Raw genomic sequence first — 13,628 nt, 5'->3', positions numbered from 1 at the left:
AAGGACCTTATTTTATTTATCTCTGTATTATCAGTGCCTATCACATAGTAGACACTCAACACGTGGTTATTGAAAGAAATGATTTAAAGACTTATTGAATTCACTAACATAGCCCTGGCTATTTGTAGACAGTCCATGCCTGTTTTTTAAACACATTAAAATGTTTCCTTGACAGAGGACTCTGTATAGGAGATCTCTGGTAAGAAAGATGCCAGATAGAACAGGTGAGATGATGAAGATTTGGGGAGACAAAAAATGAAGTGAGAATCAAAGCAAATAGAATCAAAGCAAACAGAAAAAGAAATACATGAAGAAACTCAGGTGGAGAAAAACTAAAGAAGAAAAGAAATATAGTCATAGCATACTGCATGTCTGGGGTCAACAATATTTCAGGGTCATAAAAACCTAAACATGATATTAGGTGGATGGAAGAGAGGAGACAGAGATGCATAAGTGCAGGAAAAACTCATCGACCAACGCAGGAAATGAATACATAGTGTCTAAGATTGAAAACTCACGACAATTCTTAGAAGATTGTTTTTCAGATATGGGAAGGGCAAAGAGTTCAAAGTGGTTGACCTTGAAGGAAAGGACAGGAGATGCTTTAAAGATGTTTTCTACCTCTGGGTTAGCCTACCACACTAACACTCTCTGCTCCTGCCAAGGTGGCAACCAGATCTGGTCCCCTGGATGACAGGAGTTATAAAATGGAAAACAAGGGCAGGCCTTTGAATAGAAAGGAATTGTGAGGCACCTCACGCAGCTGCAAGGCTAACTTCCAAAGTCAAGTTCGTTTAAAATGGTATGTAATTTTCTGGGTTGAATGGAAATTTCAACCAAATAAAAACTATATTCCTTGGGCAACAGCTCAAATAATGGAGAAAACCATAGGGTCCGAGAGGAAGGGTCAGGGTAGAATCAAAGCTTCAAAGCTAATCTTCTGGTTGCTCCTTGCTCAGATGACCCAATTTGCCCCAGACTGATTTAGCTTCACACAGCTGTGGACAAGAGAGCTTGACCCTTAAAAGAGAGAAGCACAAAACAGAGGAAGAGAACAGAATGCCAGGGCTGGAACAGATCTTAGAGACCGTTTTGTCTGACTCTCTTTGTATGAGGTGGAGGGTTGTGAAATTCTGTGCAGCTGGGCAAAGAGGCAGTGCTGCCAGCAGATTCTGGGTGTTCTGACTCTTGCTAGTTTTCTTTTCCCTCAGGACACCCCTAAAGAAGGAGGCAAGGTAAGTGGAACTATAGTCTGGAACTAGCGAGCACTGGCTGTAAATCAGGACACCTGGATTCCAGGCCCAATCCAGTGAAAACCAATTGTTTAAACTTGGGAAAGTCACTTAACTCCAAACCTGAATTTTCTTCTTTGTGGGCTAGATGACATTCCAGGGGTTCTGGTTCCCCACCAGAATCTCAGATTCCAAGTTTGGAGAGAGAGAGATTTCATACTCAGCATGTCTGGAAAGTCTAATTCTATACCCAGGATTTGTGACTTTCTTGACCCTGTTTCTTGACTGGAAATCCAAATTCCATACTTGAAATGTCAGATTCTAGGCCTAAAGTCAAATCGTGTAATTGGTGGGCCCTATGAATGCCTTGTGATTCCGATTCTACAGATTACATTTTATGACTACAAGGCCCTGTTTCATGCCTGAAAGTTCAGATTCCATACTTGGGAGGCAAAATTCCAGACCTAGATGTCCAGGTTCATTAGCTGGGGGACTAGATGATATTCACGTTTTACCTGAATACTGCTGAAGACTAGGTTATAAGCCAGTAGAGGGAGATTTCACACAGTTTAGTAATTCATGGCATGCCTAAAAGCCTAATGTCTACATGGCCTATCTCCACACATAGAAGCACGGGTTCTGTACCTAGTGGGCCAGGTTCCATGCCTGGTATACCAGTTTCCATGCACGGAGTACCAGTTCCATACTTGCAGAGCTAGTCTCCATGCTTGTAGATTGAGATTTTACATATGGAATGCCAGTTTCTAGTTTTTTGAATAGAAGACCAAGTAATTACTTTGATATCTACCTTTCCACAGTCAGAAAGCCATTTTTACCTTCATTTTAGGCCCCATTACTTACTTGGATAACAGGATTCTATTTCTGCAGATTAGTTCTCATGAATGTGAGGCTTTGTATCCTGCCTAACATTGTAGGTTCCATACTTAGAAGGCAAGATTCCATGCCAAGATGGCTAGGTTCTATACCTACTGGGCTAGATGACATGCCTCGAGGTTCAGGTTCCAATCTAGAAGGTCAGGTCCCAAGAGAGAGAGTCTTGGACTGGGAGGCCTAATTCTATGCCTAAAAGGCTCATGGTCTTCAGATAGAAGTAAATGTTACAACCCTGCAGTGCCAGATGTTATAACTAGAGAGACAGGCTCACACCAGAAGAGAGTCTTCATGGCTAGAATTCAGAATCCATGTTGGAGTGCCAGGTTCCATGTTTGAAGGGCACGTTCTACACAGAGCAGGCAAGTGTTCATGCTTAGATATCTAGGTTCATGCCTATAGTGCATTCCATGCCTGAAAGGTCAGGTCTTGTAGACCACTACATTATATGCTTGGAAAGGCAGACTTCACATCTAGAACATATAAGTCAATACCTGTTCTATGGCCATGCCACCCTGAATAAGCCCGATCCCGTCTGATCTCAGAAGCTAAGCAGGGTCGGGCCTGCTTAGTACTTGGATGGGAGACCATCTAGGAAGACCAGGTGCTGTAGGCGTAAAAAATAAAAAATAAAGGATTGTAAGCTGACAAGGTCCTTGTAAATAAATAAATAAATAAATAAATAAATTTTCTGAAATCAATTCCAGATTTCATTTATGGAGTGCTATGTTCCATGCTTTTGCAATCATTCCATGCTTAGAGATTGAGATTCCTTTCATGGAATGTCAAGTTCCACGATTGTAGCACCAGGTTCCATTTGGGGATATTTTGATTCTGTACACAGAGCTCCAACTTCCATGCCAAACATGGGAGACCAGTTTCCGTATCTTAGGCAGCCAACTTCTATGACTGAGACACCAGGTTTAATGTCTGGAGTGCCAGATTCCATACTTATTAAGCCATGTTCTATACTGCAAGATTGAGATTCCACCCATTGTGTGCTATTCCATTCCTGTAAGTTTAAATTCCATGCTTAGAAATAGAGATCTCTATATGAGTACCAGGACTCATGCCTGCAGGGACCAGGGTCCATTTGGGAAATTGAGATTCTACACATGGAGCATAAGATTTCATGCTTGCAGGGCTAGTTTCCAGGCTCGGATGTTGGGATTCCACATATGTGATATTTTATACTAGGATTTATATCTGGAGAGATATCCCATATCTGAAAAGTCAGTTTTCATACTTGGAGAGCCATATTCCACGTGTGAAGGGACACACATTCTACACCTGTTCTGTAAGTTTTCATGTTTAGAGAACTAGGTTCTGTACTGGGAGGTCCAAGTCCCTTACCTCTACAGCAAGTTCGCATGTGGAAGATCAGATAACATACATGAAAAGGTAGAATCAACACCTCGAAGACCTGAGTCAGTGCCTGAAAGTTCCAATTTGATATAGGAGCGTCAGGTTCCATGCTTGGAGATTGAGATTCCATACATGGATTTTCAGTTTCAACCTTGGAGAGCAGGTTCCATGTCTTAGATTTTTAAGAGCATCAATTTCCAACTTCCTAACTTCTTAAAATTAATCTGCCTTGTAGCATGTCTGAGGTCAAGGTATTATACTGGCTCACCTATTTCACCTCCCTTTTCACAGTTCTATTCTCCATTTTACTGAGAATGAATGAATGAAGTTCAGTGTTTCTGAACTTAATTAGGGTACATTGCACTGGAGCGATATACCCTCTAGGGTGGTAAGGGGGGAATTCAATATATTATAGTTAAGAAAGCCTCCTTTGTTGAAGACATCATAATTCTACACTAGGGTTTTTCTGTCTTATCCATATTCTGATAAGGGGTGAAACATAGTATAAAAATAAGGTATTTCAGGATGTCTTGAATTCATGTATATTGCAGAGTGAAGTGGCAAGAGTGACAACGAATTTCGTTTAATGATCTTGCCTCTTCCACCCTCTGGTTATTGTCAAAGAATGCATTACTATTGCGGGAGAGTTCCGTGAGAGCAAAGTAGAAAGGGTTGCTCAAAATATTGAATTTAGCAGAGCCATTTTATCCAGTTGACAAACTCATGGCAAGGCAAGACTGTGCCTTATTCACCCTTCCTTCCTCCCTCCGTTTCTTCTTTCCTTTCTTTCATCCTTCCTTCCTGCTTGCCCTCCTTCCCTTCTTGCTTACCTTTCTGCCTTCCTCTCTCTCGCCTCCCTTCCTCCCTTCTTCCCTTCCTTCCTTTCTTTTATCTACCTTTCTGGGCATCTTAGAATTCACAGATCAAATTTTGTAACAAACAAACGAACAAAAAGTGTTGGAAAATAGCAGTATGCTTCAAAACTTCGCCGGCTTTCCCCCACATCTCTGTCGAGTGTTCTTCTGCATTATCTCAAAGAGCAGAAGATGCGAAGTCCCACGTTTACTTCCAACAGATTAACATTGCATATTCACATTACAAAAAGATATTAAAAGTACATAGAGGCTCTCTATATATACTTAAACACTCATGCAGACTTGTAAAAGAAACACTTTCATTCATTTTGACCGAATGACTATTGATATCATAAACCGATACTCAGTTTTTACTTGGGTGCAAGCTCCTGCTGTTCCTCAGGTTTAGTAATTTGTATTATGTACTAATCAGATTTAGATTAACTTAATGGAGATATATTGTGAATTCAACTGTAAATAATGCACTTAAAATAATAATTACTGTACCTTTCGTAAGCACCACACTCACCAGTGGCTCAATGCCTTCTTTTCCTTTTGCTGTTTATTTCTACAAGGTAGATAAACTGAACCTTCAACAGCAGAACACTTACTTATGTAGAACAAAATGTTCCTAAAATGCAGTCTGGTAAGTAATGACCAGAACACTTTAGAAAACCAGCTTATTAAATTAATTTTGGAACTACATAAATTAAAATATTTAAAGACCATTATATTAAAGGATATTAAATCATTTGCATAATCTCAAGGAGAGAGAACCAGAGACCAAATTTAGAAACTAGGCAGCCAGAACCAGTCCTGCTGTCACTGTTCTTGCCACTGGACAGGCCTAACCCTGGGCAGAAATACTGTGTCAAGCCCTTGCCTCTATTTGGTGTGGAACCTGGATGTCTCTTTGCCACCTCTGCTCTCTCACCTTAATGGATTCCAGTCATGGCCTCATCTTCACGACATTGTCTTCCACACTGAAATCACGTGCAGGAACACTGATGAGAGAAGTCTGTGCCATGTGCCTGCACCCTAGATGCAAGGGAAGCTGGGAAAATTTGGCTTCTATTTTCAAAAGGCAAACTCACTAGATGGGAGAGTTCCCAAACATAGGAAGAGTATTCAAAGCATCTAGATGTCTAAAAAGAATCACACAAAGTATGTAATAATGACATTATTTTAAATAGAAATGTTCAAATCACAACATAATCAAGGGTTGCATTATAATATTCATTGTTCCATAATGCTTTTTTATAATACTTTATTGTAACATTAAGACAATTTCCTGCTTTTCCACCATTCAAAAATGATGCATACTCCTTAATGTACTTTAAATTAATTGCATAAAAGGGAATAATAAGTCAACAAATAAATATTAAAAAGACATGTTCTGTAGCATTTGGTTTGGGGTTTGCATATTAAAATACAAAATGAAATTCAAAGCTTATTGTTTTATTATTTTATTCTGCATTTTAGAAGCTGATTTACTTTTACAAATTTTAAAAAAATGAAGTAGACACCAATGCCACTTTAAGAATGGGAAGTCCCCTGGGACGACATGAGAAACTTATCAGGTGTCACTAGCCACTGGTTAGAAAACACTGCTTTACTCTTCTGTGGGAGATAATCTCAACTTTGTGTTGCTTCTTGAATTGGCTTGTGACACAATCACAATTCGAAGGGTGATAGCTAATCCCAGACTTGTCCTGCTGCCTGAGGTTCAGCTAATCGGATGCCCGCCACCGGAACTCCATCTTTGGTTGCTTGCTGTTGATATCATATTACATGCTTGAATTGATCAATGAATGAATAGCCAGGGCCATTTTGAGTGGCTGCCTTCCAAAAAACAAAAACAAAAACAAAAACATAAAACTGACTCAAACTAAGACTCTCCAGAGCAAGAAAATCACATTGGCTCTAGAGCACCCCAGCAGTCTGGAACCAGAACCCTAGATGACCTGAGCTACAGGGTCAAGAGCAAAGAGAGGCTCAGGTGGGCCCTGTAATAGCCAATCACATTTGGCTTTTCGTTTACTGGGAATAAAGACGCTCTGCACTCACAATGTGTTATTTGCAGAAGGTACTTATATATAGCTGCCTGAAACCTTTTATCCTATTTGTTCATTTAGAGACAAAACAGTTGAGACCTTATCTTTACTTAACGCATGTAGTATTCCGGTTACGACCAGCAACCTTTTAAAAGAAAGTGACAGCAGCTTTTGCTTTTGACCAACCCATACGATGGAGATAAGGGAATAGATTAATACTAAAATAGGAACCTAATCCTCTGGCAGTCTCGTAGGAGTTAGAAGGGGAGGCTCCTGCTATTGAAGGGACACCTCTTTGAGGCAACGAATGACACATGTTAGCAAGGATCTCACTTAATCTACATTTCTCAAAAGGTCCCCAACCCAGAACAGCCAGTGCCTATGGTGGTATAAATGGTGCCTGGAGAGGCTATATTGGCTTCACCCACCAAGTCGTGTGTCCATTGTGGGGCTATGTCTGCCATGTGGGTGGGACATGGCCCTCAGTGTCTCTATCATGCCCTAAGCCAGACATATTCAGGGCCTATTTTAAGTGTGGCTCAAGACTCTACAAAGCCTTCCTGGCTAGTCTGGCTCATGTTATTCTCTCCAGGTCTTTCAATTCTTACTTATCAACCATACCAATTATTTTGGAACTTGATCATATACTGCCTTGCCCTGTTAGTTAATTACTTTGTGTGTATGTCTTACCTTCCTTTTGAGAGAATAATCCTATTGTTACTGTATTGTGTTATGATTGCTGTATTAAATTATTGTTCTATTGTGCCCTGGTAACGAGTGGGCATTTTTCTCATAGGATCCTCATAGAATACTCCAGGTGGAACACCTGGTATTTCAGACCTGTAAGGGTTAGCTTCTTCCTGGGGCTCTGTGAAGGATGGGTGTGACAATCCTGTAAAGTGCTTCAGGTAGAATATGGGGCCTAATATAGAAAACATCAAAAGCGAGTGGGAAGGACTTCAAACCAAAAGAAAACTTGTTTTTTTGTTTGTTTGTTTTTTTAAAGGCAGATTGTGTTTATCCAGGAAAAAGACAAGATGCCAATTAGACCAGCTACTGAGGACAGTAGGAAGGCAAGAGGACAGGTGATGTCAAGTCAAAAGAGCCCTTCAACATCATCTAAAGACCAGAAGCTTGATCTCTGGAAATGTGACAGCTTTATACTCTGTGTATTAACAAACCTGATTTTTTTCTCTCTCACCTAGTATCAAGTTATAACATCTTGGAAAATATATACTTGTGCTAAGGGGACCCAAAAAAGGAGGCTGTCCAAGAGCTTTAATGAAAGAGCCCTGTACTCCAGAGTGTTGAGTGTTGTGTGTTTTGTGTTAATATAGAAGACAATTCTCTCACTTTCCAGTTGACTCTTAGATGCTGTAGGGGCTGGGATTCAACCCTCCAGTTGGTGAATTAATTAAAAAGTGTCCAAACATAAGATCTCTGAGCCAAAGTTAACCAAACTGGAATAACAAAAGGCCTTGGAGTTGCTCCATGATGGTTTTCAAATTGTGTTCTTAGAGAAAAGATATTACCTAGTACTTTTTTTTTAAAATAATGAATTTAGGAAATCGAGAATTTTTTCTTAACTTCTGGAACAGAGGGGTAAAATTTAGATATAAGAAAGAACTTCCTGACAATAAAAGGAATAAAGACACCAAAATAGGAAAGATACTCCCCTGAGAGATTTAAACTTAGAAAATTTGTACAAAATTTATATCTTAAACAAACACACAAAAAACAGGAATTTCACATACAACCCAATAACAACAACAACAACAACAACAACAAAACAAATAATCAAATTAAAAAATGGGCAGAAGACATGAATAGATATTTCTCCAAAGAGGAAATACAGATGGCCAATAGACATATGAAAAGATACTCAAGGCCACTAATCATCAGAAAATGCAAAGTAAAACCATAATGAGATATCATCTCACACCTATTGGAATGGCTATCATCAATAAATCAAAGAACAAGTGTTGGCAAGGATGTGGAGAAAAAGGAATCCTCATACAGTGTTGATGGGATTGCAAATTGATATAGCCACTATGGAAAAAAGCCTGGAAGTTTCTCAAAAAATTAAAAATTGATATACTTTTTGACCCAGCAATTGCATTTCTGGATATTTACCCAAAGAAAACCAAAACAATAATTTGTAAAGGTCAGCCATTAAAAAAATGAAATCCTACCATTCGCAATAGCGTTGATGGACCCAGAGGTTATTAAGCTGAGTGAAATAAGTCAGAGAAAGATAAATACCATATGATTTCACTTATATGTGGAATCTAAGGAACAAAAAGAACAAACTAATCAAAAACAGACTCACAAATATAGAGGACAATCTGGCACTGGCCAAAGGGTGGGTGTTGGAGGGATGGGAGAAAGGGGTGAAGTGTTAAAGAAGTACAAATTAGTAGCTGATAGGTGGTCACGAGGATGGGGAGCAGGGCATAGGGAATGCAGTCAGCAGTAATGTATGGCTGGGTGTAGAGCCAGAGAAGAGAAAGAGCAATCAGGGGAATCATTTCATAAACTATATAAATGTCTAACCAATGTACTGTATACTTGAAACTAATAATAAAAAAATAGAAATTCTATGCCTGACTGTGATTGGAGGATGAACTTTTCCCTTCAGTGCACGTGAAGGGTCTAGTTAACAAGAAGACACATGAATTTGGCCTCTAATCCAAGCTTTCGTTCCTACATGGGATATCATCTTGAACAAACACTCTTCTTTGACCTGTTTTGTTTTGTTTTGTTTTTTTAACAGTAAAAAAAAATAACAGTAAATGTTCTGATTCTTCACAGGATTGTTTGGAGGTCAATGGTCAATGAACTATTTGAGAAAGATCCTTGAACATTGTAGAGTACATTAAAATTGAAGGTGTTATTATTATTAACTTTTTTTAACCTAGGAGTTGTTGCCTCCTACTCTCTGGCCTCTTAATCACAGGTCTCTTTTCCTCCTGTCAGGTTCCAAGTGTAACTGGGACCCAAGCATGTAAGCCTCATATGTACTTATTTAGCTAATTCAGACAGGTCTAGGCCTGTGGGGGTGGGTGGGCTGGGGTCTGGGTACAGGGGAGAAATGGCCTATCAGGAAGCTATTTATGTAACAGTGTAGGAATCTGTGGGAAGAATATAGTATTGGACATGTGGTGCTGCTTCTCATCCCTCAAACTCTACAAGAAGAACCTAGATTAAGGGGTAAACAATCAGCTGAACAATTATCTTAGCTTTAAGAGGGGTAAACATCACTAGGGCACTAAAATCACTGGAATAACTTGAAAGAAGACTTCGTTTAACAGAAATCCTCATGGAGAATCCTGAGTAGAATTGGAATAAATACCTTAATAAGCCATTCAAGGATGAGGTTGGAAGATTTTATCTATTTATCTTTCTTAAGCCTAGGCCAGTGTCTGGGACTCAAAACTGGAACTATTTGTTGGCTGACAGATTGAATGAAAGACGTATAAGATTTCCGAATCAAATCAGATTGGCAATATTTGGGCCTTTATGATATCTGGGTCCGAATGAAGCCAAGAGGAAAATCCAGGCGGGTTGTATTCTCCTGTGGCCTGCAGAGACAGTGTCTCTACCTGACTGGCCAGTGTACAGGGCAGGTCTCTTTGACATGATAGCCAGTAAAAACCTGAGCTGAGTATTTTCCCCTAGTGGGCCTCCTGGGACTTTTCATGTCCTGCTGTGGGGAGTTGACCTCAAGAATCTGTCAATGCTGTCTTCTTTTCAGGTCCTCCTTCATAACGAATTTCAGGGAGTCACTTCTTCAGGTTTTGTTTAACAGGATCCCATGTAGGAGCCAACTTTGAAAGGTTACAAAGATACAGGATATTTTGGCTCCTTCACCGATTTGCTGGATGACTTTGGGCAAGTTACCTAAACTTTCTGGACTTCATTGTCCCCATGTACACAGAAGCCAAATGTTCCTGGGCCACCAATGTCCATGGTAGCAGTGAGGCCACATTAAGATCAATGCTAGAATGTGTTGACCATTTGACCTCTAGCTATGTAACTATGGAATCTTAGAGCTACACTTTTCATCTCCTCTGTTATTTCTGGGAACTATAGGACGTCTCTCACATGTGCTCATGTTATGCCGGCAAGCTGTTTGGGGAGGGTCCCTGGCCACCATCATTGCTGCCATACTAGAGTTCTGATTTAAAAAACAAAAAGTTTACATTGACCTTTTCTTATTGAAAAAGTCTTAGTGATACACTCTTATTATGCATTTTCAAGGATCAGAACTTTTCGGTAGAAAACATAAAAACATGGACATAAAGAAGAGACCTCAATACAAAAGCATAGCATAAGGAGAAACCTTTTTAGAACTGGCTCTCTTGCCTATTCAACCGCATTCTGTACAAGGCCTCATCTTTTCCAATGTTTTTCTCTGGCATAAGGACAGCAGGTGGCAGCAGAATCAAACCCAGAAGCTTCTGGGTTTTCAAATGGTTCTCAGAGGAGAAGCAGCTTTTAGTAAAAACCTTTCATCTAAAAATCTAAACTCAGGGCAAGAACAAAAACAAAACAGAGTGAGGAACTGGTGTCATTGGCCTCAGCCACTACAATTCTATATGAGAGTCCCCGTCTGCCACCTACAGAGCCACACTTTGTCTTTCCAAGGAATTCTGGGATTTCTGTGAACAGTGGCCAGGAAAGGAAACTGAGGTCTGTCTCTCCTTATTTAGTTATTTGACAAGGTTCTTCTCCTGATGGTGCCCTTGTCACATGTTGAAGTTTGTTCACCAGGAAACAGGCTCTGCTCAGGGTTAGACTCACTTGAGAGGTCAGCCCAAATTCAGAACAAATGTATGCATGAAGAAAGAGTTTTAAAAGGAGATTTTTGTAGGCGATAAAAAGAAATGAAGTACTGATATGTGCTACGACATGGATGAACCTCAAAAACACCATGCCAAATGAAAGAAGACAGTCATAAAAGATCACAGAATGCATGAACCATTTACAGGAAATGTCCAGAATAGGCAAATCTGGAGACAGAAAATAGATTAGTGGTCATCTAGGGCTGGAGAGGCAGTGATTGGGTAATGACTGCTCATGAATGCAGGTTTCTTTTGGGGGTGATGACAGTGTTCAAAATTAGATTTTGATGATGGCTTCCTAACTCTATAAAACATACTCTAAACTATTGAATTGTACATTTTAAAAGGGTGAACTTTATGGTATGTAAATTATCTCAATAAAGTTGTTTAAAAATAGAGAAAACAAAAAGTATACTTAGTTTACTAAAATATTTCAGTGAAAATAAACCTCAAATAATTATTCAAGAAGAGAGAGAGACACACAAACACAGAGAGAAAGAGCCTGCAGCTGCCTTAATTGGAGGTTGGTTAGAAATATGACTCTGGTACATTGGTGTATTTTACTTTTGTTCAGAATATGATATGATAAAGGCACAATAAGCTTCCTACTTTGGTCTATCCCTAAGAACTGCAAATACTTACAACACCTTAAAGAGTGACTAGAAGAGGTAGATTGCCCTCTCACTGATTTGGAGGATGGTGCTCTTCCTGGAAAAAAGACAGCATAGCCCAGTAGACATAACAAAACTCTGAAGTCACAGAGACCTGATTTTAAATCCTAGATCTTCCTCTTATTAGCTATGAGGCCTCAGTTTTTTTCTCCCATATCCCCCATATCAACATCTCAAGGTTGAGTAAGAATTATTTAACATGAAATGTGAAAATGCATAGCCCATAGTAAACATGCAACTTATGTTATTTTTCTAGAACGTCCATCCTTACCAGCCAAATGACATTTTGGCTCAAAATTCAGCTATGTCATGCCTTCCTATTGGTGCAACTCTAAGGCTCTTCTCTACTGCCCCCGATCTCCACTCACAAGTCCATTTTTAATCAACAATCTTATTATCACTTTTTACAGCAATGGGAAGACCCTGGGAATGGAAATTAGGTCAATGACAATATTATGTTGAGAATAATCTGAGTAGGATGGAACCCTTCCTCCTGGCTATCTAAAATATAACACTAGAGTCAGTAATACATGCCTACTATATAACTCTGGATAACCACAGTGCAATGGGACATTGCCCCCAGCAGAACAACAGTTTTTATGCTAGAGAATTTGAGGTATTACAATCAGAGGAAGCATTTCTAGGAACTATGGAATATTAGGAGAAAACATCAACATGTTAGTCAACATTGTACTTTAAATTCTTACAAATTTTTTAATTCCATAGGCATCCTAGTAGCTTTAGAAGGAAAATCATAGTCTGTTCATAGTGTAATAGATGAGAAAATGGGCTAAGAAGCCAAGCCGCCTTATTTTAAAACTTGGCTCTGTCCCCTGTGAAACCAGGGCAACTACTTAACCTCTCTGTGCCTCAGTTTCCACATGTATCAACTGAAGGAATAATAGTACCTATCTTACAAGGTTATTGCAAGGATTCTATGAGTTAATGTAAAGCACTTCGAACAGAGCTCAGCGCATAGTAAGCACTCAATAAATTCATCCATTCAATAAATGTTTATTGAATATAGTTATGGCTCAATATGTGCTACTGTTCTAGATGCTAGGATGTCAACAAAACAGATTAAATTCCTGCTTCATTAAGTCTCATGGAGCTTACTTTCTGGTGAGAAGAGGTAAACAACAAAAAGTACAAATATGTTGCTATGGACTGAATTGAGTGCCCCCTTCATATGTTGAAGTCCTAACCCTTAGTACAAAGGTATTTGGAGGTGGAGACTTTGGGAAGTAATTAGGGTTAGGTGAGGTCATGAGTGCTCGTGTTGGGATATAGTGCCCTATAAGAAGAAGGGGAGACAACGGAGCATTCGCTCTCTATCTGAGGACACAATAAGAAGGTGGCCAGGGAGAGAGCTCCCACTGGAAACCAAATCTGCCAGCATGTTGATCTTGGATTTCCAGTCTCCAGACCTGTGAGAAATAAAGCCTTCCTTTACGTGCACCTAGTCTGTGTTATTTTGTTATAGCAGCGTGAGCGGACTAATACTATTGAAAAATCAGACTGGCGAGAAACCAAGCATCACTTGGAGAGTTGGAGAACTCAGGTTAATTACACCGACGGTCCCAGAAGAGCTAACGCTCTGAAGATCTGGGCCCCGAGCTCATATGCAACCTTACTTTTATAGGGCTTATCCGCGAAGTTACAGTTGGCATATGCCAATTGATTAATTTGTCCTCAGGCGGTTATAGACCATGGGAGT

General features: G+C 39.7%; 1 pseudogene; it reads left to right on the top strand.

The window, feature by feature from the left end:
- The first annotated feature begins 2,620 nt into the window (after positions 1–2,620).
- On the top strand, positions 2,621–2,739 carry LOC112471840 (annotated as a pseudogene).
- The last annotated feature ends 10,889 nt before the right edge of the window (positions 2,740–13,628 follow it).

The sequence above is a fragment of the Pteropus alecto genome, unplaced genomic scaffold (assembly GCF_000325575.1).
Source record: "Pteropus alecto unplaced genomic scaffold, ASM32557v1 scaffold359, whole genome shotgun sequence".
Lineage (NCBI taxonomy): Eukaryota > Metazoa > Chordata > Mammalia > Chiroptera > Pteropodidae > Pteropus > Pteropus alecto.
The sequence above is the reverse complement of the archived record's forward strand: the minus strand, read 5'-3'. Positions and strand labels throughout refer to the sequence as shown.